General features: G+C 36.1%; 1 long non-coding RNA gene across 2 annotated transcripts; it reads left to right on the top strand.

Annotated features, from left to right (window-relative positions):
• The first annotated feature begins 5,836 nt into the window (after positions 1–5,836).
• Positions 5,837–24,771, top strand: LOC122706726. 2 transcript variants are annotated; one of them, XR_006344446.1, is made up of 4 exons: positions 5,837–6,267; positions 7,419–7,553; positions 19,117–19,283; positions 24,393–24,771. It is a non-coding gene; the product is annotated as an uncharacterized LOC122706726 (long non-coding RNA). The 2 variants fall into 2 exon arrangements; XR_006344447.1 differs by lacking the exon at positions 7,419–7,553 and having other exon boundaries at positions 5,839–6,267.
• Positions 24,772–26,640: the final 1,869 nt, after the last annotated feature.

Genomic DNA, 26,640 nt, shown 5'->3' with positions numbered 1-26,640 from the left:
TGCTCTTTGGTGTCATCACAAAATGTCTCTCCTTTTAGCCTGTCCAAAGATTTCACTATTCAGTCAAATACATGTTCTTCAGAACACGCTAGCTCTGAGTCATTTTCTTCCCCCATTTTTTACAGAAATCAGAGATTTTGAAATTTTTTTTCAAAAAAAATTTTTCAGGGTTAGGAGATGAGGCGGCCAAGTGTTTGCCTAATTTCCATCCGTTTGAACTTGATCTGCCCACATTCTGGACTTTTATAAGGACAAAACACATACTGAGTAATGAGAAGCTACATCGAAAAAGCAAGGAGGAGGAGGCTGTCCTTTAATCTGAGCCAGGCATGTCCAGGGGGAGACACTGAGGGTGTGACTGAATCAGAACAGTCTCGCTTAGAATAGTCTTAAATCAGAGCCAGTTACTGTACTCCACCTAGGTACCTCTCCTTCACAGGTAATTTGTGCTTTAAATGTATCAATTAATCCAGACCCTGGAAGGGACATATATCGTTTGTTTAGGTTTGCTCTCATGCCTCATTACAGCTATTATCACTACATCAAAGAAGTAGGTACTGTATATGAGGGATAATTAAAGGTTTTAAACTCAGTGATGCTCAGCAAGAATGAGATATTGTTGCTGTGAGAAAGATGGTAGGGAAAAAAAGTTGAACTATAAAACTAAAAAAAAAAAAATCTAACTAGGAAAACAGATTATATTGATATTAGGGGCCCTAAATCCTGAGAGACACAAAATATTAAAGATTAAAGGGTTACAAAACACTTCTATCATGATGCTTCAATTTTAGTCTAACTGCCTGTTTATTTATCTGGCTTCTTAATGGTCTGTGATCTCTTGAATGCAAGATCTACGTCATTGTCATCTGTGTAGCTCCCACTGAGCAAAATGTCTGGCACAGAGAAAAACTGTAATAAACATTAAGCTGAGGACACACATGTATGAATAAGAACTAAAGAAAGACAAAGAAATAAAAACATCATTCAAAAGAAGTAAAAACAATTAAGCTCTCTTTTATGCACATACTAGAGACTTCCAGGGCTTAAGAGTCCAAGCCCATGGGTAAGCATGATGTTCTTACTTCTAGGGAAAAATGAATTTAATAGCATTTCCCATTCATGTTTTAATCAGATGTCACTGAGATCCATAAGAAGAGGGAATTTCTCATCACTGAAAATGAGTAAGAATTCTCATTATTTCCATCACAAGAGCAACTAGATTAACTTTATTTATTTATTTTTTGGGCATTCCATGTTGCTACAGAATCTTAGTTCCCTGACCAAGATCAAACCTGGGCCTTCTGCAGTCAGCACAGAGTCCTAACCACTGGACCACCAGGGAATTCCCTAGATTAATTTTATCCCCAAAAAAAAAAGAAGATTCAACTATTGGGTAACTAGTCAATACTGTCCAGATTTTAAGATCACCAAAGTAAATTCAAAATTTCTTGTGCATGCTATGAAGTCCTTTGTGAATACAGAATTAAATATATGAGATAGGCTATTAAATTCACTCCCATTTTAAACCCTAATATTCTCTCAGTTACAGCATGAATTCCTCATTTTAAAAATAGCTGTATAATAGATTATGCATAATAGAAAACTAACAATTACAGAAAGATCTTGTCCAGAGCTTTCAGATTAAAGTTGAATATTTATGTGAAGCTGTGTTTGCTTACCTTATATACATATGTAAAGACCTGATAGTTCTGTTTTGGGTATTACAAACAAGGAGTATATTGGTGGAGAATATATTCCCCCAAAATTAACTATGTGCACCCATGAATTCATTACTATTTCTTATAAATCTATTATTTAGGAGTAAAATTAACTTTGAACTTTTTGAATATATTTTAAAATCTCAACATATATTTTATATAAGTAATTCAGTAACTGTTACATTCTTTTTAATTTCTTCATTTTACATATTGTTGGTCCTTCTCTGCTACAAATTTTGCCCTACAAATTTTTAGGGGTAAAAAATTTCATGGCAATACCATATCTGGTATAAGTAATGACATTTTCTCATCCTCAGTACAATTGGGAGAATATTATACACTTTCAGCATTATTCTTATCCCAGGACTTCAGGGAGATGTTGCTATTTGGTAAGAAGCAATATGCACATTGCACTCAATTTGTCACTCCTGATGTACAGCGCCAAAGAACTCACAATCTTGTCAGAGACAGTTGGTAATCCACAGATGCTTATGTATATTATGACAGAACTTTGATAAGTAAAGCATGTGTTATATTAGTTCAATGGAGGGAGAGATCACTGCAGGTGGGAACAGGAACCGGTAAATTATAGGAACTGCTATTGGGTCTTGAAATATAGCTTAGTATTTAAAGGGAGAGAATGTTCTAAAAGCACAAAGATGTAGGTAGAGGATGAATGTGCTCTGTATGCATCACAATGCATAGTAGTATTTTTTTAAGGTGTGCTAACGTAGTTTCTTAAATCCCAGTGGAAGCACCCAATTCTAGCTTATTTTACTGTGTGTTAAATCTACCTTCCCCCACCCATGCTTTCAATGAATTTTAAACTTAGGACATGTTTTCCTTCAGATTGTGCCTTTCCATCTAGAATTTAAATTTTCCAGTCTATCACCTCTTATCCCCTTGAGGATTTTATTTGTCATTCCCCGTACAAGTCACAAGCACATGGACACTTTCTAGAAAACAGTAAAGGACTGTAATGGTGATAATAGCTTCTCGTGTGCAGACTTGCATGAGTGTATGAAGAAATGCAAACACTCACTCTCTCAGGAAATCATTTTGGACAGGTTATTTTTTGACTTTGCCTTTCACTCATCATCCATCATGAATCTCTTCTTTTATTCAACAAAAAATTTAATGGGCTCCAGCCACCCACTAGATTTTACCCCAAGCATTGAAGTTAAAAGATAAATAAGAAATGACCCTTGCCTTCAAAGACCAAATGTCCAATGAAGAAAACAGATACATAGAAAGATAAGTTTTTTTAAGTAGTAAAGTTCAATGATAGATATATTCACAGAATGTTTTGAGAGCTGAATAAGAAATGATCTATAACCCATCTTGGTGAATGACTAGCTCCAGGAAGACTTGAGTGAAGTGAGGTTAGCCAGGCAAACAGAGGACCTTCTGATTTACCCTCCTAACAAAGATGGGAATATATCACTTATTTCACTGGACATAATATCGTTTGCTATCATTGTGATTCTGACTACAGTACACAACTGACTAAGCTTAGATTTCTAACAAACAACATACTTGCATTTCAACACCAACATACACCAAGTTTATAGTTTTGTGTTTCTGATACAGTAATATTGCATGTAGATAGAATTACAATGGAGAGGATTACAATGATCCAGGCTATGATGGTTCAGCTGATACCAGTGGAACTAGTTTCCAGCACTGAAAAACTAGAGTGATTTACTCTAGATTAGAGTTTCTCCAAGTGTTGCCCCTGGGTTTGCCACATTGTCAATACCTAAGGACTTGTGAGAAATGCGAGTTTTTAAGCCCCACCTCAGACCTACTGACTCAGAAATTCTTGGATTGGGCCCAAAAATCTGTGTTTCATCAAGAACCCCAGGTATGCCTGGTGCACTTAAAGTTTGAGAACAATTCCCCTATGCAGGAATCAGATCACACCGTATCAGAGAGCTTGGTCTCCCAAAAGTGATCTGGAGTGGTCTTACCAGAAAGGGAGAGGAACAGATAACGTCCAGTCAACAAGATATGTCAAAAAAAAAAATCTAGGATTACCAAAAGTAAGGTGTAATACCTAGACGGGTATTCTTTTGTGTCCAAGTTCATCAGTCAGCTGTTTAGTTTTATTTATGAATACAATATTTGCAAAAACATAAGAAGATGGTAACCGTATATAGAAACTCTACTCTATTCTTTAATCACTTCAATTAGTGAAATAGTTAAGGAAATTTAAAGTAGATCTTTTAAAAATCATATAGCCTTTATTTTAAATCAAAGACTTCAATTTAGGTCTTTCTGCAAGATGCCGCTTGTACTTCACATTAGAATTTCTCTATGCCAAAGAAATAGGAAAATCTATATTTTCCATTGTATCATTTTAATATTCATTTAATGATATGATATAAAAATTCCACTTTACTAAGAACATCCATAGCATAAATACCCTATAATAAGACACTTTAATTTCAGTAGCAAAAAAAAATGTGCTCTTGTGTCACTCTCACATGATGGATAAGAGCATCCAAATTAGGTTTTTAGCACAACCTTTGGACTACATTAGCAAAAATAAATATTAACATAAGAAATATATGATGGAAAATCTTTAGCACTATATGAAACTAATTCAAAATGGTATATTGATCTTTAAGCCACCTAAAATAAAATGTATTAAGAAATTCTAAATATCTCTTAAAAATACAGAAAAATGTCCTATTTCATACATATTTTAGACAGTCTAAGTAGGAAGAACTTACTAAACATTGAGTCAATTCCTGATAGCTTAGGTAGGAAATTTCTGGATATGCCTATACAGAATTCTGTAATTATAGAATACATCTCTATAAGTGGCTTAAGATAGATAAATAAGATGCCTCTTACATTTTGATTTCCTGATGAAAAGAGAGTAAATGTTTATATAAATTATTCTGATCACTTCATGCTCATTTGGATGAAACAGCTGATTGATATGACACATAAAACCTTGCAGAAAAAAACACATCAATCTGTATAGAGGAAACAGGAAAAGAGATTCATGTTATTTGAAGAACATGGGGGAGATACTCATTACTTTTTTAAATTGGTGTTTCTCCCCATGAGTATCAGCACAGGGGCTAAAATTCTGAGAGGAAAACACTGATTTCCTAGCCAGAGGGCTGAAAAAGGGGACTCTTAGTGCTAGAGAATACTGGGAAAATACTGAGAATGAGAGAGAAAATACCCTAATTATGTGTATGAACAGGCAGGAGGCCCCTTTTTCTCTCCAAGCTGTGTATGCATAGAACACACCCAGGAAGCGTAGCAAACATGTTTGCAGAAGAGCTGAACTATGATGCAAAGTACTGCCCAAGTCCTACTGCGTCTTTGGTGGTGCATCCCCAGGGATAGCTGCAAACAGCACGGTAAATCCTTTCAGACTAAACAGATGCTTTAACAACTGCCCACAGAAGATGAAAGGGAATTTGTGATCTGGAGCTGACTGGGTTGACTGGCTGCTAAAGACAAATTCAAAATTCTCCAGAGGATTTTAGTGGGTCCAAAACCCTCACAACATATCATTCAGAATTCCTAGGAGGCATACAAAGCTCTTCAGCATATAAAGAACCAGAAAAATTTGAACAATCCTCAACAATGATAATCAACAGATGCCAATCTCCAAATGACCCCGATTTTGGAATTAACAAGCAGCAATGTGACCATTCTCTGTAAGATAAAGGTAAACACTTAAAAGAATCATAAAAAAAAAAAAAGTATAAATTCTCAGCATAGAAGGAAGAACTATTAAAAATAATCAAATGGTAACAGGACTATAAACCAAAATATTTGAAAATTGTAAAATGTTGTTTTGGCTTATAGCAGAATGGAGACGACAGAGGAATGACTCAGTGAACTTAAAGATGGATCAACAGAGATGACGCAACCCAAAGACCCGAGAACAACAGTGACAGAGAAGTATTTTAAATCCAACCTCAGGGTCCTATCGGATAATACCCAAAGGCCTAACATTTGTAATAATAGAACCCCAGGAGGAAAGAAGGGAGGGATTGGTAAAGATAAAATAAATAACAAAATAACAGCAGAAAGTCTTCCCAAATGTGGTGATTGTTATAAATTAGAACCTCAAGAAGATTAGAGAAATCTAGGACAGACAACAACAACAAAAAAAGCCAAAGACGTTTATACCCACAAATACAGTAATATAACTTCTGAAAACCAAAGATATGTGAGAAAATCAGGAAAACAGGCAAAAAAAATGTATTATATATTGGGGAGCAATGACGGTGGACTTCTCACCAGAAATCATGAAAACCAGGAGACACTGGAATTCCTTTAACGTGCCCTCCCATTCCCACACACACAAAAAGGCAACTTCTAAAACAAATTCTTATATCCACTGGAAATATCCTTCGGGAACAACAGCAAAAAGAAATTCTCATATGAAGAAAATTTAGAGAATTAATTAACAGCAGATCTGCCCTAAAATAAGTGTTAAAAGGAAGTCCTTCAGACTGAGGAGAGAATGCCAGAGGAAACTTATAACGTCAAGAATGAGGATGGAGCGCCAGAAATGGTAAATATCATGTACTTTTCTCCTCTTAAGCTCTAAAATATATGTGACCTTAGCTGTCTAAGATTTTTCACTTTAATTTTGGTTCTCAGCAACTGGATTAGAATTTTTTTTTTTTTCTGTCTTCTGTTACATTCTGTATTTATATTGGTTGGGTTCTCTCAGATTCTTCAATCCATGCTTAGCATCCCTTCTTTAAGTTTGGAGTATTCTTAGCTATTATCTTTTCTACTATATTCTTTGCTCAAAATCTCTCCCATTTCCTTCAGGAAGATTTTTGTTAGACTGTTTGTTATTTTCTCATAGCTTTTGCATATTCTGCTTGTTTATTTTTCCCGCTATTTTCTATTTGTGATCTTATTGGATAATTTCTGTTTACCTATTATTAACTTAACTCATCCAGTCCTCATTTTTGTCCAATTATCTGAAATGTCTCTTAAAATAATTCTTCATTTCTGATTTTTTTAACTTCTAACATTTCCATTTGCCTTTAAATAGCTTTCATATCTCTACTAAAATACATCATTTCTTCATTCATATTGTCAACTTTTGCACCAGATCTTTTAACATATTATTCATAGTTATTTTAAAGTTGTTGTTTTCTCTTGGTCTGTTTCTAACTTCTTTTCCTTTTGAAAATGAATGATTATGTTTTCCTTGCTTTATTTAGTTGTCTCATAACTTTTATGAGATTGGAGACATTATAAATAAAAATGTAGAGACTAAAGTAAATAACACTTAGAGCCATAATCAGGCACACTTTTTTTTCTGGCTCTTAGTGTGAAATATTATCATGAAATATAGTAAGACAAGAAGCTGGAACTGGGGCTTTACTCCTAAAGTTATCTTTAAGGCACCACAGATTTCCAAGTCCTGCCGTGGTGGACTATTAGCACCTTGTTCTTAATGAAGGGTTAGGGGTGACATGGGGTTTTTTCCTAAGTGTCCCAGCTCCACTCTAACATTTTAGTAGTTCCTGCACATAATTAATTCCCACAGAGGGGTCTTTCCAAGTTCTTGCCTACTATTAGTAGACTGTTGTTCCTTGTTATTCAATGCTGGGCTCACTATGGGGAAAAAAAGGGGTTCTTGATTGTCCTGGTTGAGCTTCACCCTTATGCAGAGCATGTGCCTTTAGAGTGACTCTTTCTCAGTATTCCAGCCTTTCTTCCCATGGCAACCAAATTCTATTTTGTATCCGGAGAGGATCTTAAGCAGAAGAGTGTTCTATCCATCTCCTGGAATTATCCAGTCCCTGATTGTTATCTGTATAGGATCCTGAGCTCAAGGTAGGTCCATGTCCCTCACTCAAGTGAATATGCATTAACTTCTATAATTTCTGCAGAATCAAATTTTTACCTGGGTATGGAGGGTGGAAAAGTTTTCTCTTCTTCACTCTAACCCTAGCCCTAACTTCCTAAAGGACATTATTAGTACTATTATAGTATTGTTATTACTGCTACTTTTCTTAAGTTATCACAACACTGTTGTACTTATTGAAGGAGAATTTACTTATCTGGTGGAGATTCATTCTGAAATATTTAGGAATGAATGTGTTATGATACCCATAATTTATTTTCAAATACTTCAGCCTGACCCAATTGTATGTAGAAAAAACAAATGTGAAAAATTAGAACAGCTGGTGAATCTATATAAAGGGTATTGAGATGTTTATTATACAAATCTGTATAATTTATGTATGTTTAAACCTGTTTAAAAAAACTTGGTGAAAAATTTTTCTAATGTTTTATTTGTAGCCCCATTGCTAGAATCTGTTATAATTAATATGAATAATTTCTAAAGAATACAATAAAGTCATTTATTCTGCTTTTTTAAACTTAGTAAAGTTTAATTTAGACACAGCAGAAAGTTTTATGATTTTGTGCAAAGGCAAAATTTTACCTGTGAAAGTGTAACTTAGAAAGAAATAGGGTTTAAAGAGATTATGAATAGAAGTACAGGATTTAGTACAGGATTTTAGTAATTTCTAAATGAATTAACACTTCGATCTTTTTTTTTAATATAGTTATAAGTTGCAAGTTTTTTTTTTTAATTAAGATTTAACAACTGAGGTAAAACCTAGACATTTGTGTACCACACAGTCGTAGTTATATCAGGCTTCCCTGGTGGCGCAGATGGTAAAGAATCTTCCTGCAATGTAGGAGATCCAGTTTTGATCTTTGGGTCAGGAAGATCCCCTGGAGAAGGGAATGGCTACCCACTCCAGTATTCTTGCTGGAGAATTCCATGGCCAGAGGAGGCTGGCGGACTACAATTCATGCAGTTGTAAAGAATCAGACACGACTGTGTGATTAACACTTTAGCTTTCTTTTCTGCATGCATACGTACATATATATATGCAAAGTCTAATAAGCACTAAACTCTGAAAAGGCTATGGTAGAAACTTATATTTTGTAGAAGAAATCTGTTCTGCATAACACTGAAGAGAAGATAAAGAACTCACTGTAAAACATTTTTTTTTCACATCATTACCCTACTTAAAATCATAAATGACTTCCTATTGCCAGGATAAAACACATAAACTTGCAACTGCCTGACGCTATTTGTAGCCTGTTCCCTTTCTACCTTTTGCCTTCTTTTCCACTGATTGTCTCATCAGTAACAAATGCTTGTACTGCCTCAAACCAACCAGACTTTCACAGACTTCTAGAATACTGCATGGATTTCCTTTTCAATGTCATTGACAGCCCTGTCTAGATGGCCAAGTCCTTCTTAGCCCTCTAAGCCTTGCTCAACCTCTTTCTTTTTTTTTTTTTCAACCTCTTTCACTAAGCTTTCCATAATTCTCTTCTAACTAGAGGATAACTAACAGATCACTTCTCCCCCCAAGTAGCCTACATATTTAATTATTTCAAAAACTACTTTGAAATTATCTGGCTACATCATTCAGCCTCAAAGTCAAGGATAAGCTATATTTGTTTTTGTAATATAGTGAGGTATTAACTCTGAAATTAACACTTGCTTACTTACTAAAGCACCTTGTGTTCTCCACATGTAACAGAGGATGATGACTTACGAGTGAGTTAAAGCAAAGCGAAGAGACAAATCCAAAAGTGATTTTTGCCTGAATGGAAAAGATTGTCCTTCTACTGATAAACACAGAATTTAACTTTTGGGAATCCAAATCTGATTCACTACAAAGGGGGTTGATCTAAATCATTGCAAAGGGAAAAAAATCCCCTAAGTGACCAAAACAAAGCAATTTGTTTTTTATTATCTACAGTATCAAAAGCTACCAAAATATAAATGAGGAAGTCTTTGTGAATTTTATTATGTATCCAAAGAGCAAAAAATGCTATTTAATATAAAGTGAAGAAAGCTGAGTGCCGAAAAATTGATGCTTTTGAACTGTGGTGTTGGAGAAGACTCTTGAGAGTCCCTTGGACTGCAAGGAGATCCAACCAATCCATCCTAAAGGAAATCAGTCCTGGGTGTTCATTGGAAGGATGATGCTGAAGCTGAAACTCCAATACTTTGGCCACCTCATGCGAAGAGTTGACTCATTGGAAAAGACCCTGATGCTGGGAGGGATTGGGGGCAGGAGGAGAAGGGGATGACAGAGGATGAGACGGCTGGATGGCATCACCAACTCGATGGACATGAGTTTGGGTAAACTCTGGGAGTTGGTGATGGACAGGGAGGCCTGGAGTGCTGCGATTCATTGAGTCGCAAAGAGTCGGACATGACTGAGCAACTGAACTGAACTGAACTGAATAGTTTATAACAATGTGTACATTACTAAGCTCCTCTTAAATATGTAATTTTCTAAAACCTTGGAGAGAGTAGCATCGAAATATACACTACCATATGTAAAATAGATAGCCAGTAGGAATTAACTGTATGATGCAGGGAGCTCAGACTGGTGCTCTGTGACAACCTAGAGGGGTGGGAGGTGGGAGGAAGTTTCAAGAGGAAGAAGACATAAGTATACCTATGGCTGATCACACGTTGATATACAGCAGAAACCAATACAATATTGTAAAGCAATTATCCTTCAATTAAAAATAAATTAAAAACTTACATCTTAAAGTGTGGTCCTAAGAAGTGCAGTATCACCATTACTTAGAGGCTTGCTAGAAATGCAAATTCTTAGACTCTACCCAGAATCTACTGATTCAGAACATGCATTTAACAAGATTGCCAGGTGATCATACAAACATTCAAATTAAAAAAAAAATGCTGAGAATGATATCTAGAATATCAAGAAGAAAACCAGAGTTTGACTGAAAAATTTCTGAAGAAAAGGAAAATTTTGCATTTACCTTTGTGTGCCAACTCAGCCTTAGGGGCTCACGTTCTGAATGCACAAGAGATTGCTGATAACATTTGTATCCATCTTGCATCCTTGTTATCAGGCACCCATACTTGTCTGCATCTGCTGTTCACAGATAAAGTTAGCATTTTGAAATGAGTAGCTGTATCAATCTATTTGTGCTGAAATAATCACCTAGTATTTATTTTCTTTCTGTGGAAGAATGTGCATGAGTCCATACTCTCCAACTTGACTACATAATTTACTCATTCTTTTTCTAAATTCAAAGGAGAATGGAAACATAATTTTTTGGACTACACTGAGTTTAAGAAATTACAAATTAATCGTACCTATGGCTGATTCATGTTGAGGTTTAACAGAAAACAACAAAGTTCTATAAAGCAATTATCCTTGAATAAAAAAATAAATTTAAAAATATGGTTCAGGTAAAACTGATTTCCTTGTTAATTCCCTTTCCTTGCTGTGCTTTATAAAACCAACTTCAGTTTCTTCAACTGTAATTTGAAATGCAAATAATAAAGTTATTTAAATTCCTGCTGATTATGCTTAGATTTTAAAAAAAAGGAATAAAACATCTCTTGCTAAAAGAAATGCTTGAAGTGTAATGACCTATTTAGAAGGGAAAAAAGTGTATTGAATAGAGTTATAAAAACAGTATTTTTTTACATTTCAAAAATCTATTATTTGACAGTTTTTGTTTATCTTTCAAAATAAAGAACACGTTGGCCAAGAAAGATTTTGGTAGTTTAATTATAATTCTCCATGAGGTTAACAGACAAAACCTGTAGCAGAAGTACATCAATAGAATTTTTTATTCTCCATCTTTGCTTTCTCAAAGTCTTTACAAGCTCACCTAAACATGTACCCTATATGTCTTTTGCAGGCTACAGACCCAGACCTCTACTAACTCTGGAAGGAAGTTTTCAAGGATTATACTACTATTAACTAACATTTTCTAGAAGAGCCATAACAAATGGCAACATACAATAATTTTACCTGCCACTTAGATGCAATAAGAGAAGTCATTACTCATATTAATTAAAAAGATAAAATTTGGTAAGGATATAAATTATATTTTTAGATATTTTATTTTAGTTATCATTACAGCAAACACGTCTCAGACAGCATATCTTTATAAATACATTATTAAAACCTTTAATGAGCATAATATAATAGACTAGTTTTCTGTTGACCTAATTCTCAATATTAGAGAGAAAACATTACTCCTAAATGCTTACAAATGTAAAATATCTACTCACTTCAACGACTTCTATTTGCTGTTTAGTTACTAAGTCATGTCTGACTCTCTTGCAACCCCATGGACTGTAGCCACCAGACTCCTCTGTCCATGGGATTTCCCAGGCAAGGATACTGGAGTGGGTGGCTATTTCTTTCTCCATCAATCAGTCAAATTGAATCTACATGTTATAATCGATTTGTGGGCAGAGTTTAGGAGATTACCGTTTATATTTTTGTTTTCTAACGTCATAGTGTACTCTATTTAAGATAGGAGTAGGTAAGTCCAAAAGATGGAAATGGGAGTTTATTCGATTTATTTGATTTCTTTAATCCACTCTAACAATTAAATGTTTTTAGACCGCTCACATTGAGAGCAAGTACCCGTAGATATGCTTGGAATAATATCTATCATCCTTCCACTATTTTCTTGTTGAATTCATTTTTTGCCCCCGACCCCTTCTGCCTTCTCTGGTCTTAACTGAGCATTTTATATGGTTCCATTTTATCTTCTCTTTTATCATGTCATTTATGCTTTTCTTATAAAATTAGTGATTTACCCTAGGTTTTACAATACAAATTTTGTAATAATCTATGTCCACATTCAAGTACAGGCTGCATACTTCACACGTTTCATAGATACCTTATAATACAGTATTCCCAGTTCTTATCTCTTGGACTATTGATGTAACTCATTGGGGGGGGGTGGGTGTGTGTGTATGCATATATACTAAAATTACTCAATTAAGTGTTAGTCATTATTTTAGCATCAGTTTAGTATTTAACTGATAATTTTGATCAATTAAATAGTAATCATAAATTTTCTTTCTATCCTCTTCCTTTCTTTATGTTGATCCCAATTTCTGACCTATGTATTGAATAGTTTTTCCTCTGCTTAAAAATTTCTTTTAACATTTCTTATTGGAGGAGGTGTGCTCACAATGAACTCTTCCAGCTTTTCTTTGTTAAGCAAGTCATCATTTCTCCTTCCTTTTTGATGAATAATTTTGCTTGATGTGTAATTCCAGGTTGATAGTGTTTTCTTTCAACACTTTAAATATATCACATCACTCTCTTCTTGACTGCAAGTTTCCTAAAAAGAAGTCTGATGTAATTTTTATCTTTATTCTTCTAAGTTAAGATGCTTTTTCCTCCTCCAGCTTCCTTCAGTTTTGTGTATCTAATTATCTAAAATTTGAATATAGTGTGTGTGTGTGTGTTTGGTATTTATGCTGCTTAATGTCCACTGAGCATTTGGATCTGTGGTTTGGTGTCTGCCAGTTTTAGACTTTCTCAGCCACTATTTCTTCAAATACCACTGTTTCATTCTCTTTTCATTCTTTGTAGTACTCCATTTATGTAATTTTCATATTGTCATTCAGTTTTTAAATGTTTTTATTATCTTTGGTTTTTTACTTTTCAGTTGGGAAGTCTCTATTGCCACATCTTCAAGTCTTTTAATTCTTTCTTTGGCTATGTCAAGTCTACTAATAAGCCTGTTGAAGGCATTCTTCATTTTTAACACAGAGTTTTTGATTTCTAGCATTTCTTTTTTATTCTTTTTTTCAGTGTCTATTTTTGTTTTATTTGGTTTTGTTTTTAATTTTATCTTTGTATACTGCCTACATTTTTTCATTAGCTACCTTAATGTATGAAACTATAATTTTAAATTTCCTGTCTGAAAATTTCAGCATCTGTATCATATCTGAGTCTGTGTTCTGATGGGTTATTTTTTTTTCACCCTCCTTTTTCTTGCCTCTTGTATGATTTATTATTTTTGCTTTATTTCTTTATAAGGTTTTTTATTTATAAATATAAATATTTATTTATTTATAAGTTTGCAGATGTAGTATCAGGGAATAGGAACTGAGTGAGGTAAACAGATTTTTAGTGTGAGGATTTAGGCTGTGTTTCATGTTTTCTGTACTTCTAGGCTTCAGATTCCTCTAGTCCTTAACTTTGTCCTTTCCCTTGACTTTGGATCTTTCTCATGTACTTCTTCTCAGAGAGAATCTGCATGTCACAGCTGTAATCTACCATGACTCTCCTGAGTCCGTATTGGTGTGGTGACAGGATACAGAGGGTAGAAATGCTATATACCTTTCTGATTAAGTCCCTAGTTGCCTGTAATCCACCCCCTCCCACTTTAGGTCCAACAGGAAGGCTGTATGGAGCTGGAGTACAGAGGAATTCCCTTATTCTAGCAGAACTGTGTCTTAGAACTGTGCTCTGGCAAAGTCCTTTCCAGGAAGAGCAGAATTCTGTTATGGAAAAGACTCTGGACATATTTCATAAAGTTCTCTGTTCCCTTTTCCCTCTGCCAGCACCCCTGAGGGGAGTGCCTTTCTTGGATCTTCATAGCATTCCTGGACTGAAAGCCCAATACAGGTGTCAGCACCTTCTAAGACTGTAGCCTCTAAGTATTTTCCCTCCTACTAATCCACATTCTCACTCCAGTAATTTGTCACATTACCATTTTCATGTTCCTATCACCTTATGGACCCAGAGACTTCTGCTCCTGGTAAACATATCTGCATTATGTCTCTCAAGATGCCTCATTGTCTTCAAATTTCAGGATGGCCATTTCCCTTGTCATGTCAGTTCTCTGATGGGGTCTAAGAAAAGTTGTTTTGATTTTCATCTTGTCCAGCTTTTGCTTGTTAGAAATCTGGGAGTGACTATTTCCAAGCTCTTTTTATGTCAAAGCTAAAAGCAGAATTCCTTAGAAAATAAGTTCTGAGGCAAATTGTGGAAAGGTTTATTCTGGAAGTTTGGATTTGAGAACAACTGAAGGTTTAAAAAAAAAAAAAGTTTTTAATAGCCCAAGTATATGCAAAAGAGATATTAATTTGTAGTTATGCTAGAGTGGGCTAAGGTCAAAGGAGATGGTGGAATGAAAGATCAACTGGAAAGTTATTGAAGTCTGTACAGTAAATGTTGAGAGATTGAGCATACATAGTAAGAGTGGAAATAGAAAAGGTGGGCATGGGAAGAATTGCAAAGACAGACAAAATAAACTTAGTTCGCCTCTCATGGCATGTAGAGAGAAGAAAAGAGAAAGCAACCAACGAGGATTTAACAATTGAAGGCAGGGGTATTGACTTTCACATGTGCAAAGCACAAAAGAGAAGGCAGAAGCTTGAAAGAGACATGCTGATATTGCCAGCCTGGAGAAACATCCATATAGAAAGTTCATCATGCAGTTGAATTCAAACAGCTCATTAAAAACATGGCAGCTGCAGATTTATATTTGGGAATTAACTACATAAAGACTCTAGTTGAAGTTATGTGGCTTAATGCCATAGTGGAGAATGACACAAAAATATTTCATTGAACAATATTTACTAATCATCTACTGAAAATTAAAGTGTGTGCAAGTATTGTTTGCTCTCTTTCTTGCTCCATCATAAGCAAAAGCTATTTAAACCAAGATACAATTAGCTGCTATTGAATAAAATATTATCTAATGGATGTTTTCTAATGTGGGCCATGTTTTTAATGAACCTCCAATGGTGTCACATTTATCAGGGTCAAATCTATAGCCAGAGGTATTAAGGAAGTGTAAATTTATAGACACAATTCATTGGATGTGAAGTTGACCATAACACATGGCTATTTTCATCCTGATACAACTAATGGTTGAACTGAAATGCACTTGGATCTTACTAGAAATATCAAAGAAATTTCCACATGATTGATATTCATAAATACTTTATCCACAAAAGGGGATTTCTTTTGAATTAGTATATTTTGGTACTTTCAAATTCTATGTGTTTATAAATATAAATCAACTCCAAATGAGAGTGATTAGGAAATAAGAGTAATTACACAGAGGAGTAATTTCTAATGTTGTATGTTCAGGGAACTTTAACATTAGTTCTAAATAAGAAACTAAAATATTGAACATATTGATGCTATTGTGTTCAAACCCACTAATTAATCTGCAAATTCAAAGAAAAATTTTGGTAGACCAATGATTATTAACCAGCTGTTTTTCAAATCAATACACTTCTGAATTCGTAGAATATTAGTTAATAATGTGCTCATGTATTTGGGTAGGTCCATGTATTCAGTGTTTTAGTCCAATGTCAATTTATAAATAGACATATCAACAAAGACATATCACCCAGCATGGCTCTGTTCTATTTCTGTAAATTCCTGCTTGTCAGGTTTATAATTAGGCCCCGAATTCTTTCTAAAGCCATTCTGACTTTGCATGTCTAGAGTCCTTTCAGGTTTTGGAGATGTGCAAGTGTTGTCATGTAGAAGATGAACTACTTCCCTTGCAGTGGTACAATGCATTTCTGTATGAACTGATGCAGCCATAAGTCACAGACACTAATCTGGGTGCTCATGAAGAAAAGCTAAAAGTTAAAATCATTCAAGGTGGGATGCAAAGGCATACACATACACATTCTCATGGGAGGTTATGACTTCTGTGCAATGGCAGCCCATATATAAATATTATAGATTTATATTTTCAAAGCTGATGGCCTTACTATAAAATTGCATTTACAGTTATAGTTTATTTTTAAATAGTTCTTGAGTTAGTGAAATACCCTGTGCACTCAAGGATTTCAATGAAGCTCCTGACCAATCAGAACTCATTCACTGTTAACCTGGAAAATGAAAGAAAGAAATCTTATGCCCATCTTGAAAATGATGGAAAGTACTGGGACTGAGACAAAGGAACTTTCCATTAAAGATCAGCTAGTTCTACATGACACAAAGCTGAAGAGTAAATATTTTCTATCCTAGCACATGTAGCTAAATGAGATCACACAAGTTTATAGGTGCCTGGAATTTTCAGTTTAGTTCCCTATAATGCTCAAATGAGAAAAACACTTGTTTTCCAAGTCATTTGTAGACAGATACAAACATATTTTTAAAAAGTCAACTGAAAGCAGAAGAAGGAGTTAGAAAGGGGAGGCAGGGCTCATATACTTCATAATACCAACACAAACCCTCCAAAGAGTGTGAACAGATTGCATGCTGTTAGGTGTATAATATTTTAAGTTACATATATTAATAACACCTAGTACTCTACTTCCAGGTGGTCTTCCAGGTGGCCCAGTTGGTAAAGAACCTGCCTGCCAATACAGGAGATGCAGGAGACATGGATTTGATCCCTGGATGGGGAAGATTCCCCTAGAGTAGGAAATGGTAACCCACTCCAGTATCCTTACCTGGGAAATCCTATGGACAGAGGAACCTGTGAGCTACAGTCCATGGGGTCTCAAACAGTCAGACACAACTGAGCATGCATGCACATACACGCACACGCACACTGTACTTACAGATGAAAAGTGAAAGTGTTAGCCGCTCAATCGTGTCCAATTGTCTGTGACCCCATGGACTGTAGCCCAGGCTGCTCGGTTCATGGGACTCTCCAGGCAAGAATATTGGAGTGGGTTGCCAGTCCTTTCTCCAGGGGATCTTCCTGATTTAGGGATAGAACCCAGGTCTCTTGCATTGCAGGCAGATTCTTTACCATCTGAACCCACCTATAAATCTCATTTGAAAAAAATTGAACCCATTTCTGTATACTCAATTAGCTCTACTGAAGACCTGGTAAGACCTCAAAATAAATAGTCTTTTGATCTACTTGACCATGAAAAACATGGTATATTTTCCTAAGTATTGTGTGCGCGAGGAAAACTTTTTCAAACATAACATTTCTTTGTTTCAAAAATGTTTAAAAGGAACATGTAAGAATGTTAAGTAGAACACTAGATTATAAACTAATGCAGCATTATAAATCAACCATACTTCAATAAAATATGTTTGATATATATATATATATATAAATAATTTGGGGCCATATGGATCATGCAAACAATGGGCTTTAATAAATAAAGTATGTTTAAGAAGCACTTACACATTTCTCTTGGTTATAAAAATACATACTAAGTTTAGAATATTTGGAAAATCTGGAAAAGAGCTAGAAAGCAAAATATAAAAATCACTTGAAATCTTCCAACTGAATCACTTTTTATCATCTTGGTTCACATTCTTTGAATCATTTTTCAAGCTCTTTAAGCAGAGCAACAGTGGCCATTAAGAGTTTCACTTTTCTCTAAAATATTAATTTTTGTTTAGATAATTATATTTTATATTAATAGCATAGCTATAAATTCTAGCTAAACACAAAAAGTGAGTTAGAAATTTTGACCAAAATTTCACTTTTGGGCTTCAGTTTTTGGATCGTGTCAGAGTTGCTATCATCTGGCTGATCTAAAATAATGGAATCACTGTCTTCACGGTCAACTTCACCTTGTATATTTGAAATGTTATCTTGAACATTATCTTAAATGATCCCACTTTACTACCACCCATAGGTAATTGAGAGAGGACACATACTATTTGAGTAAAGGGTAAATACTCAATGATTGGTGCTGACAAAAAGATAGATGTTCCTTTTGTACAGTGTCTAATAGAGAATCCTGCATCTTAACCTTTCTGAGAATACAGAGGCAATTAGAATGGTTTCTGTTTTAATACATACTTAGAGCCATTGTTGAAATAAGTTTTCATTTTTCTCTCCTTCTCCTCAAAATGTGTGTCAACTAGTATAAATATCCATGTGAGTTAACCTACCTAGTTTGTTTTTGTTTTTTATCACAACCTCACTATTTGCTTTTTTATCACCCATCCCTCCACCCCAGACTGCTGCAAAATGTCTGCATCCCATTTATTTTACACCTTTTCTTGCTAAATTATCACTAGGTTTGAGCTTTAAAAATACATTCACAGACCACTCAAGTTGAGACATAAACATGTTTAATTCATTTGTCATTAGGCCCTGTGACACCTTGTTCCTTTCACTTCGCAGCCCTGGCAGCAGGCTAGCAAAAGTCCTTCTTTTCTGCGTGGGTTAGTTAAGATGTATCTGGCTGTTTTGCACTATCTTTAGTATGCAGGGAGCACAGAGATGGAGATAAAAGGCGAAATGTCTATCTTTGAGTCCTCTGCAATACCGAATAAGTTATCAACCCACTAACATGCATGTCTGAATAGACTCCTTTGGCAACAGTGAGATGTTATCTTCCATGACATGCGAATTCCTCCCTCATGTCAATCCATGAGAGTACTAAAGGATAAACGCGCTAGTAAAATGAATGTGGCAACACCGCTGGGACTGTGAGAGCATCATATTTTCCCCCAGCTCCTTTTAAAAAAAATTCTCTGGCTGAGTCCTCAATATACATATAAATTAGTCAGTCTGAAGAACTGCTTGAGAATCCATCTCTTTAATCTCTTGGAGTAGGCGTGGGGAATAGACTCTGTTTAATGCTCAGGGTCCTTGTTTTTTTCCTCTTCAGCTTCACCATCCTCCTTCACACTCAGCCCACACAGATGGAACTAAGAAATATGGTGCTGGAAGCCGGGAACTTGCGCTGGCCTAATAAGCATGCACTTGACTGTGGCTTCACCCAAGTGGACTGACCCACAGCAAAAGCACGAGGACTATCCACCTGATGAATTCACGGTCAGAATCATAAAAATAGTAGCTAGCATGGATGGGATAAAAGCCATAATCCACCAGAGACTGTATAAGCACATTGTTTCCATATACCACTGGCTCCTCCAAATAACCCCATGAAGCTGCATTTTATTTCCATTTTATAGATAAGGTAATTGAAGCATAGACAGCCAAGGGGGCAGTGGCTTGGTATTCAAACCAAATACTGTGGTTACAGAACCAGTATTTCTAATCTTCTCTTCTACTCTTTATCTTCCTCCTTTTCAAAGCACACAGTACATTCTTTCTTCATTATAATCCAGGTTTTGCTATCCTTATACTTAAGGGCCCAAAACTGTGTAGCAGGACTCAAAGAATAGACCTGAAGTGAATTATCAAACTCCCTATTCTACTTAGTGAGGTAGAGATCAAGTCAATCACTCATCTATACAATAATAATGCATTTTAAGAATTATAAGACTACAACTGAAATAATACAACTTTATTTTATTCCTTGAACCTGTATTGAGGTCTTATGAGACAAGTTCACAGAAGCACATGATGCAGCTAGGTTTCTGGGACTGGAATTAGAAAAAAACAAAGATGTGAAACTTGAAGTTCTGCTAGTGAAATTCAGCTCGTTAATTTCCATTAGAAATGTGTTACCTTGAATCTATACGTAAGGACCCATTCCAGGACCAAGAAATGCCACGATTAAAAATGAACTTTTGTTTTCAGGGGCATTGCCATGATATAATTAAAAATACAGATAGATGAATACCAATACTTGTAGGCAAATCAATAAATCAATCTTTCTACCTATTTAGGGAAGGGAGATAGAAAAAGCAGAATGCATGCAAAAATAATAGTAATAGCTAAAGGGAACCTGTAGCAGCAGTCAATTAATTGTAATTATATTTAAGAATCAATTATTAAAATTTTTATCCTATATAAGGAACTCTGCTGGGCCATATAATGAATACAATATGTTTTAAAAATGTAATGCTATCTCCTAAAGAGTTTGCATTCTCAATAGAAGAGAAAGAAAAGCTTTAAGAAATGGCAAGGGAAAAGAAATATGAAAAACATAAATGCATCCATTCTGCAAAAAGTTGAGGAACACAAAATTAAGCAGCAAGTCAAAGAAGGTACATTTCATTCAGGAAGATTCTTGGATGGAGAAAGATGAACTGAATTTTGAAAAAATAATCGTGGGCATAAGCTGGAGGAAAATGCCAATGCTCTAAAAAGGTCATGTATAAAGGGGGAGATCAAAGGGCTGGCGATAAGGTTGGGATGGATAATTCATAAAATGACAGTGTCAATGAATACCACAAAACTAGGATAACCAATGCTAGATGATGGGGGGAGGGTATAAATGCCAAAAGAGGACGTTCATTGAGATCAAACAAGTGATAGGAAGAAAATATAGTTTTTGGAGCAGTCTATATGACACATTGCAATGGGTTGATGGAAACATGGTGGAAGATTGGCTTAGAAACTTTGTTTCTTGGCAGGAAAGAAACTGCTATTAAAATCCATAAGGCCGTGACTCCAGACCTCAGGTGGAGTTTCAAGGATTTGTCTGACTCACCTTAGCCTGTAACATGACTGAGCAAAGTTTGCAAGTCTTTCTTCATCTGTTATGGGATGCCCAATACATGTGGAGCTGCCCCTAGCACCTACAGAAGATAGAAGTGTTGTGTCGCTTAGCTGCCAGTGATCACAGTTTGAAAAACTACACTTATGATGTTGCATATGTTAGAAACAAGGCTCTGAGAAATTAACTGAAGTGAGTCAGATTCTCAAGCCAGGAAAACAGTGCAAACTGGACGAGAATGCAGGCATGTCTGTATGCATACCAAACCCTCAACATGGTTACTTTCCATGTAAGAAGATTAGATTCCTAACCCTATCTCTCTCTTTTCCTTCCCCATATATTAATAAATATTTGCTTAATGCTTTTCCATTTAAAAACTATCTGCCAACACTCATAAACTGTTAGATTACAAAGTGAATTCCCATTCTCCTCATTTCCCTGTGCCCTCTTTCCCTTCTCTATTTGCATTGGCATGAAAACTTCTATTTCCACTAAATGAGTCATTTGGGACAAGAAAATTAATTTATTTGAGCAGATGTATATAAACGTTGCTCAGAATAGAATCACAAAACTGCCCAGTATTTATATAAGGTCCTTATAATTGATGACCTTTTTATAGTTTTGTGTGAAGAATTCAAGGAGCTGACTAAGAAGCTACATGGGAAATATCAACATGATTAGAAATACAGGCTCACCTCTTGAATTCCAATTCTGTAGTGACACATGGTGAACCTACAGGAGAAAAATAGCCATGGAGTTCCTCCACCCAACAATGCAGTCTTCACCCTGATTGCACTGAAAGTCAGCTGTCTCCATAGCTTGAAAGTATCAAAATGATGGTAGTCAGTATTGTTAATTACAAATGTTTGATTTCATTTTTTCCCCACACTAGGAAATAGCTAGCTTTTAAAACAAAACCAAGACATTTGTCCTGAATTTGCTTTCAGTGGTACCTTCTATTGACATTAGAACTAATCATCTCCACTGTGTGACATTTTCAGACTAACTGTAGAGCTTTTGTACAGAATGAAAAACACTACTTCTACAAGCTCATGGCTAAGCAAAGCTCTTATTTTATGGATCAGAGAATTCCCCTCAAGATTAAGACCTTTCATTTTGCAATATTGCAGATTCTGTACTTCTTTAACGAAGTAGGAGGAAACATCATGATTTGGACTTTGGATTCTTCACAGCAGTGGGTGAAGTTTTCTAGGGGAAAAAGAAGCCCACCAAATAAAAGTACCACAGATTTATCCAAACACAGATGAATATCCTGAGAGAATAGCAAGATACTTGAAAAAGTAAATAAATAACTTGAGGAATAAAAGCTATTTTGGACAGGAATTAACTATCTGAAACTTACATCGTTATAAATGACACTTTATTTTGGAGAATTAAAAAAGCAAAAAAATACAGTATCATTCCTTAGAGAATGTAAAAGCTTTTCAAAAAAGAAAGCCATATTTTTTAAAAAAATAAGAACAAGGAAAGAAAGGCAAAGGAGGAGCAAATTTAATGGAAGAACCAAAGCACAGGCAATTTTCAATGAAAGATGAGAGTCTGGTAAGTTTTTATTCATCCATTCTTGACAAGAAGCTCATGAAAAGTCAGAAAAATAAATTTGTTTACTGCCAAAAGTGATAACAAAGAAAAGCTCAAAGACTAAGGAATGTGTGCCTGCCTGGTGGTGGTGTTGATTTAGTTGCAACCCCACGGACTGTAGCCCACCAGGCTTCTCTGTCCATGGGATTTCTCAGGCAAGAATACTGGAGTGGGTTTCCATTTCCTCCCCCAGTGTGCCTGCCTACAGATGTACAAATCAGTGTGATTTGTGATACTATAGTGATAAAGCTTGTCTAAGGAGATATCAAAGCAGATTTTTATTCATATACTTGTTAAGTCTTCAGTAGGACATCAAATGCCTCTTTCGGTAAGGACCTACCCTCAGGAGGAATAAACATGTGTAAACTGCCTGACAAAGACAGGGTCTGGCCCTCAAGAAGCACCCAGTTGAATGAGCAAGGTCGAAAAGTTACTCCCAAATTAATACAACTTGTTAGCGCTATTCAAGTGCACAGGGCATTGTGGAAATACAGAAAAGGAGCCCCCGTCTACTTTAAAGAGCTTCACTCAGGCTCAGAGGCTGACTCACCTTTGCTTTTGCAGAAGCATGAACATTATTAACTATTTCCAGGAGGGGAATGAAAGGAAGATGTTAGCAGACTTTCCACACTGAGAGAAAATCCGTAGAATGGAATGAAGCTGATATATGATTCTAGGGACCAACTGAATAGCCCTACTGTTTTCAATATTCAAAACATTTATTTATTAATAAAAGTTATTCATGCCCATTATTAATTATTGGGAAATTTATTAAAGATAAAGAGAAAAAACACTTCTATTTCAGCCATGCCATTCACCACTGTATTATATAGTCTCTACTCAATTTTTCTGAACCATACCTAATATTGACCCCTAAACCTATACTGCTAATAATTGTTAGGAAGCTTTTTATATTTCCTAAGCAATCCCCAAAATATTTTTCTACATTTAAACTGAGACGAACCATGGGTTTTTTTCTCAAGTCTGTGTGTGTTAAATGCTGATGTTTCCAGAATGAAAGATGTGCTGAGTAATCCCAGAGACAGTCTCCTTGATTTATCAGAATACATTTGTTTTTACCACCCTGCTATGCACTATCTTATCAACATATGCTTTATCTCTCCAAATAGTCTAGTAGTGTTTGTGTGGGCTGGGATCGCCTCTTAAAGTATTTGCATTTTCTATGATATCAGTATAGTGCTGGGTATATAATCATTGTCAAAAGTCATTGAAAGATTGATCTGTCAGATCTCAGACTTGGGTAAGAATTTAATGGCATACCCTTGGCCTCACATGCTCAGGGCTTGGCACTCAGCTTAACTGGCTGTCGATGAACAGGGATTAGAAGCACAGCCACCTGGACCTTCACCCATGAAATCCTGGGACTTGCATGTTATAAACCTTTTAGACTCTTTCAAAGTTAGAACCATAAATTACCTAATTCTTAACACCAATTACCATTATTTGATCCCTGAAACACTTGCATTAGTTGACCCCAGACTTCAGTGAGCTCATATCTGAACCTGAGTTATTATCCTTCTTTTTTATTTTTCCAATGTTCCAAAGGGAAAGTACCCTGAGGGTGGCCTTCCCCCTGAAGTGACAGTATGATGTAATGGCACTCAGGTCACAATGTCATGGGCCATTGTCCAGAAAGTGATAACCCCCTTGTCCACCAATCCATCCTTTAATGCTGAGGTTGGATTCAATCTGGCCAAATGGTAAGTGGCCCGCCAGGCTGAGATATTTACCCCAAACTGTCCACACAAAGCTATTTTAAGGATCCTGGGCAGCATGAAAAATCACAAAGCAGTAGCAAAACTCAATGTGATGCTCTTCTGCAGAATTACTGTGACAGAATTTGTTTGCTGCTTAAAAAATAAAATAAAATAAGCTTTTTTTTCTTTCTCTCTCCCCCTCCTCCCCTCCCTTAGGGACTCAGCTTGTGTCTGTGTGTAAGTCCTGGGGTCTTGGGTGTCAAATGTCAGGCCTTGTACTGAGCTGTCAAAGAGAAGAATGGGCTGAGATGATTGATGACTGGGAGGCCTGAAACCCAAACCTCCACTGCAAATGCTTCTTTTACAAAAAAGCTGGGGCTACCCACAGTGCCTATATTCAAGGTCACTTCGCATGCCATTACACCCACCGCGTCCGACTCCCAACAAGCCACGCCATTCACACGGGGGCTGACTTCTCCTCTGAGCCTTCGCCCTCTCTCCCTTCCCGCCTCCTCTGTTCCTCTCACAAGCCCTTGCCCAAATGTTGGAATACTTAATCCAAATCAAATAAAAAAAAAAAAAAGATAAACAAAAAGATAGGGTCTTTTTGTTTTGTTTTGTCTTATTTTTCTTCAGGCTACATTTGCTCTGAGAAGCCCAGGACTGGAGCTTTCTGGAGCACAAGTCAGATGACAAGATTATTAATGGGAGCGGGGCAATGTCATATCTGATTTCATGCATATTCATGAAGGGAGCCACACAGCTGGGACCATGCTCTGTGGAGAGGGGAAATAAAGAGCCCTCTACCCCCCACCCCGGGCATGAAGAATGTCATTGTGGAGATGAGGAGCCTGGCTGGAAAAGTTTAAGTGACTGTATCCTTTATTTTGAAAAGAGGGGATAGAATTTGCAGAAACAACAATGGCAACATAATAAGTTTTGGCTACTTCAGTCAAACTCAGGGACTAAATTCTGCCATAGTACATCTTGCCTAAAATCACCTATGTGGAAGCTCTCCCAGTGGAAGTAATAGAGGGACAACCTTTGCAAATGGTGTCAACAAAGGAAGTAAATGTGATGAGAACAAAAAAAAGAGAGAGAAAGAGAAGAAAAAAATAAAAGGAATCAATGAACATAAAAAAGTTCATCATGGTCATTAAAACATGGAATAGTCTTATAACAGAAGAATAGTTATGATTAGTTATGAATTATACAATGTAAATTTTGAAGAGGGATAGATTCTAGTTGGTTACTAGAACAGGATCATACCTCCTTTCAGAGCCAATAAAATGACTGCTGGTAAAGCATTTACAATCTTTTTGTAGCACAGACACATGAAGAAGCTGTTGCATGCACCACAGTAACATGTGGAAAGTTCCACCTAGTATCTCAGAGTCTGCTGATCACAGCTGAGAGAATGACCAGTGAAGAACATGAACCACAAAGTCTGATAGATATCTAACTGGAAAAAAAAGAAAGTCCTCAAGAGGCCATAGCAACACCTTTAAAAGGACACCTGTTGCAAAGCTCTTCCTTTGGTTACCCAACCTAGCCCAACAGCCACAGGGCACAGTGACCAGTTGGAAGAGGCCAAAGAGCAGATGTCCCCAAACAAGAAGGACAGTCATACCACATATTTCCCCTTCCCAGTTTATGAATCACCTTAAAAGTTCACACTGGGTACTCTCTATATATGGGGCTTCCCAGGGGGCTCAGTTGGAAAGAATCTGCCTGCCAGTGCAGGAGATGCAAGAAACACGGGTTTGATCCCTGGGTCGGGAAGATTCCCTGGAGTAGGAAATGGCAACCAATGCCAGTATTCTTGCCTGGAAAATTCCATGGACAGAGGAATTTTCTGGTGGACTAAAGTCTATGGGGTAGCAAAGAGTTGGGCACAGCTGAGCACACACACACCACACACACTCTATACTGTAAAGAATTCTCACGCAACTTCACCTCAAGTTGTCAACACCATAAAAACAGTAATAACAGTGGGATTTAATAACAGTGTTTGAAATTGGACCAACCCACCATAAAGTAGGCGCCGAAATACTCTAGGTTTCTTCTCCTTCCTCAGTCTGAGCATTTTTTGCCAACACATGGGCCGGTTTTTAAATGGGGCTCCCTTATCCCCTTGGGAAGCTTAGAGAACTGGATGTATTCAATAGGCCTATCAATTAGGCTAAGACATTTAATGATATTTGGCCTGTGTTTAAATCTATACAAAAGGATAAATTCAAAATATTTATTTTGAAATAACAAGCACAGAGTCATTCACTGCAATGTTATTGATATCAACACAGAAAAAAGAATGAAATAAAATGAGTTCAACGTTAAATCATAGACAAATGATTAAGTACAAGACAATGCATCAACTGGAAGCAATCAATTGATATTTTCATGTTCTGATCAATTTTTGACAGGAAACAGGACAGGCTACTATATTTAGATGATTTCTCTTGGA

The sequence above is a fragment of the Cervus elaphus genome, chromosome 13 (assembly GCF_910594005.1).
Source record: "Cervus elaphus chromosome 13, mCerEla1.1, whole genome shotgun sequence".
In the NCBI taxonomy this organism is placed as follows: domain Eukaryota; kingdom Metazoa; phylum Chordata; class Mammalia; order Artiodactyla; family Cervidae; genus Cervus; species Cervus elaphus.
This window is presented reverse-complemented; position numbering and strand designations above follow the sequence as displayed.